Source organism: Pseudophryne corroboree, chromosome 6 (genome assembly GCF_028390025.1).
Source record: "Pseudophryne corroboree isolate aPseCor3 chromosome 6, aPseCor3.hap2, whole genome shotgun sequence".
Lineage (NCBI taxonomy): Eukaryota > Metazoa > Chordata > Amphibia > Anura > Myobatrachidae > Pseudophryne > Pseudophryne corroboree.
The window spans coordinates 24,431,087-24,435,602 of record NC_086449.1 but is presented as its reverse complement, the minus strand read 5'-3'; the positions used below and the strand labels follow the sequence as shown (position 1 = coordinate 24,435,602).

General features: G+C 42.7%; 1 long non-coding RNA gene across 1 annotated transcript; it reads left to right on the top strand.

Annotated features, from left to right (window-relative positions):
* The first annotated feature begins 378 nt into the window (after positions 1-378).
* On the top strand, positions 379-2,041 carry LOC134934774 (uncharacterized). Its single transcript, XR_010179802.1, has 3 exons — positions 379-461; positions 537-749; positions 1,364-2,041. It is a non-coding gene; the product is annotated as an uncharacterized LOC134934774 (long non-coding RNA).
* Positions 2,042-4,516: the final 2,475 nt, after the last annotated feature.

Genomic DNA, 4,516 nt, shown 5'->3' with positions numbered 1-4,516 from the left:
TAATATTGCGCAAAAACATGTGCAATGGCTGCTTTTTTTTTTTTATAAAATATTTTTTGCGATATTGCTTGGACATCTGTGTTGTATGCTTATTTTAAAAATATTTTTTGATTTATTTACTTCTGAAAAACGGTGCAATTATTCCAATATTACATTTTTAAAACATTTGCAAGTAGTCAATCTCTGCAATATCTGAGGCATAATTCTCAAATGTAACAGATTTATTGTGTGCAACATCATGTACATTTGGATATACAACACAAAATAATGAAGCTTGAAGCTCTTAATCAGAAATTATTTGTTTATCCAATACCTAATAGATGGTTACAGTACACTAAGGCTTTGCAGTTATAATTTTTACACAAAGCATGGTAATAATGTTTGGTCCACTTTTTCAACAGTCCCACAGACCAGCCGGCCAGACAGGCCTCAGACAAGTCAGGATGAGGCTGGGATTGCAGGTAAGACTTCACTGTAGTCACATATTCTGAAAACACATAGAAGTACAAAATATTAATGTTTATATTTTCACATAGGTTCTGCTTCTGGAAGCCGACCTCCTGTAAGGCGCCCGTCACAGGGCTCGGGCCACTTACCCAGGAGGCCAAGTAAGACACGGCGTCTTGGCACGGAATCTGCGGCTCCATCATCCCCACCCAGGCGACGCATTTCGGCAGTGTCACCCCAGCCACCACTGGCACTATTGGCGAGTTCGCAGAGTGATGAGCCCCGATCACCTCAGTTATCTGGTGAGTAAAAACAGAAATTAAACACATAGGCAATAATATACACAGTACAGTTAATATGTTGTTAGTTGGTTTTGAGATTACATGTTTTCCAGAACAAGCAATGTGATGTTACGTCTTCAATTGCTAAAGGTGAAAATGTTTTTTTTTAAAAGGTCTTAGTGGTTGATCTCGCCAACATCATTTTTAATAAATAACAGACATTTGTTTAAAATTTGGCCACACACGTGCACATTAAAATAAAATACCAATAAAATTCCCAAACAAAAACAGCATCCACAACATTATATTGTTCACACATCTCCCCTGTCCAGTATGTAGATGGCTTACTTGCTCCGCTCATCTGGACTATCCAGGTAAGTAGTCTATATCGTGGTCAGGGGAGGTGATATAACACTGTAATGCTGTGGAGGGGAGGTAGTTAGGTGTGGATTATGCAAATCTGTCTATGTGGCCGCCTGTGTTGGTATATATGTTTTTGAACAAAAAAAACATTATAAGTTTTGAAAAACAACGCCAAAAACTATACAAATGGAGTATTATGAATGTAGTAATGTGTAGAAGTAGCCTTTAAACAAATTGACAAATAAACATTGCATGTTGGCCACCCCATACAGAGCCCAGCTTGATGGCCGACGTGGACCAGCAGGGACAAGACCAACAGGCAACCATCACACTGCAACTTACACCTGTTGACCCAAGCCAGCCAATACAGCTGCAGGATATCCCCCAAGCCTCCATCAGTCCACAACTGGCACAAGCTCCGCCCCCAACCCAAATACCAGATGACTTTTGGGCCAGTTGGACAAGCCAACAGGCCCAAAGCAATGCCAGCCTGACCGCACATACACAACACCTTGCCAGTCTGCCCCATCATCTACCGCGCATTAGTCGCAACTCGGGCAGACTGATTGTACAAGTAGGGCGAATGGCAACCTCAATGGAGCAAATAAGGGCTGACAACAGCCAAATGCTTGCTCATTTAACGCGCATCATAGATGAGCAACAGCGCCATCAGCAGGCACTCGTTCAGCTCACTCAGCACAACCAGGTTGTGAATGAGTCCTTATCCCGGATTGTAGCCAGCCACACTGCAACCAACACTCAACTGATTGCAAGCATTAATAATTTGAGCAGCAATATTACATTGATGGGAGCTCACCAAGTAACCTCCAGCTCGGGGACCACGACCCCTATCCAAACGCCAGTAACCTCCCCTGTTCGGCGTTCCTCCAGAGCACGTGCCAGTGAGCCAGCACAAAGCACAGCACCCAGCACACACAAGCGGAAAAAATAACCCCAATGTGATTTGCAAAATAAAAATTTGTATTTGACAAACACACAACTTCCTGTGTCCGTCTCAAACATTGTCGAAGCTGCTCTGTATGTATGTATGTTTTTCATGGGTAATGACTGAAAATGTATTTTTAGCATAAACTAAGTACAATGTACACACCACTATAAACAACAAACAGTAAGTTACCAAACACACAATAGAAAGTAGTGCAAAGTGTTTAGTCAAGGATAATTACAGCCTACTAAAACTGACCTGAAAAATAGCGCAGGATCACTTCTTGCCGTACCTGCCTCCCTACATATGTACTCACACTGTCACCAGATGGGTCTAACTCCTCTGCTTGCTGACTGCTTTCTCCCTCATCATGTGCCAGATGTTGGTTTAAACACAGATTATGGAGAAAACAGCAGCAGAACACAATTCTAGTCACCTTTGAGGGACTATACAACAAAAGGCCTGCAGATTTATCCAGACACCGAAACCGTGACTTCAGCACACCAAAACATCTTTCTATCACATTCCGCGTAGCCTTATGTGCATGATTGTAACTGTGTTCAGCAGGAGAATCAGGTTGGGACAATGGAGTAAGGAGCCAAGAGTAGCAGCCGTAACCCCCATCACCTGAAAAACAGATATAGTCAACATTAGTACATATGTTAGATTATTCTTTCACCTAATCAAAACTCGAGTTTGTGGTTAAAAGACATACACACAAAACATTTTAAACATACCCAACAGCCAGCCATCAGGCATTTGTCCGTCCTCAAATTTATCGAAGAGCGATGACTGACTGAGGATGAAGGAGTCATGGCAGCCACCAGGGTAACCTGCAACAACACTCATAATTTTTATGTTTGCATCACAGACCACCTGGACATTAGTTGATTGTGCCAGATGCCTATTAGTATATATATATTGGCGGCCCTTAGGTGATCTCAGCTGAACGTGTGTGCAATCTATGGCCCCCAGCACATTGGGCATGCCAGCAAGCTCATAGAAAGCTACCCTGACAGCACTCCACTCCGACTCCTCGGTAGGGAAGCAGATTGAGGCATTAATGTGTGGCTCCAACACATCCAAAACCTGAGTGGACATTAAACAAGCTAAGGTGAGTGTCATGTTAGGTATTCTCTACAATACTGTGTTGTTTGTACTTACAGAAGCAACACTTAGACATAACCGCCTATGTATTTTTAGACTCACCTGATTCAAATATCTGGAAAAGGTGGGCTGTGAGATACCAATGACGTCGCCTGCCACAGCCTGGAAGCTCCCAGTAGCCATAAAGTGTAACACAGCCAGGAGTTTGTGTAGGCCTGAGACAGAGCGAGAGCGTGCTGTCTCAGGGTCTATGCCCAGTTTGACAAGGTCATACAGGTGGAAAATGTTGGTTCTATTTAGGCGGAACATCTGTATGACCCTATCATCGGACAATGCATTTAAGTTTAAACGCCCTCTAAAAAAACGAGGCTGGCGCAGCCTCCGCGGTACCTGGACAACCTGTTGACCATGTTCACTTACCTGGGCCTGATTCCTGGAAGTCTCATGGAGCAGTCTAAGGTATCCCACAGCAAACCAAAAATCATTGGCACACACCACAGCCGCCATTTCAGAGTGAGAGAAGTTCAAAATGTGCCTGGAACACTTTTATAGGGCCAAACATTCAGGTGTGAGTAATGGATAATTGAGTACACATGTAAACACGCTTTTCAAATGCTGGTGCGTTTTTTTTTAGGAAAAAATTACGATGTGTAATTTTTCGCGGCCGCGAATGCATTTTCACGGCAGCAATTACAATTACGAATGGATAGTAAATGACCGAGATTCATATCTAAACAGGCGTAATTTGACCGATGGTGTATTCATTCGTAATTTTTTACTTGGACTTGCAAAAAATTACGAATGCCCTCATCTCTGCCGTGATTAGTGTTTAGTAAATTACCGAGATGACACTTTGCTGAAAAAACGGCATCTCGGTCAAAATCGGGAGCTTAGTAAATTTACCCCAACGTGTGGCACAGGAATGACTGATGGCTGATGCACAGGACACTACCACTGGTCCGATGCAGCACAACACAGCAACACTGTGAGGGACTTGTTGCATAGTAACCTACCCTCCCTCATTCTGCAGGAGACTCCCTGAAATAGTAGCAATCTCCCTCTCTCCCTGAATAGTCCCTCAATCTCCCTGAAAAAAAAGAGAAATCAGAGATACATACATTCAAATAGGATCATCAGTGCCATTTGCCTATATTGTTTATAAGGCACAATGATCCCTATGCCTACATGCATATTAAAGGTTTCTTGTGGCCACTTACAGTATATGGAACCTCTTGTAAAACACTATACACAAAAAAAATCCTGCAAAATATCAGTCTTTTCTTCAACAAGTAGATCTTACTAATTTTGGGGCTCATTTACACTTGGATGTAAGTTATTTTCATGACACGCCTCTCAGATGTAGCAGTACATG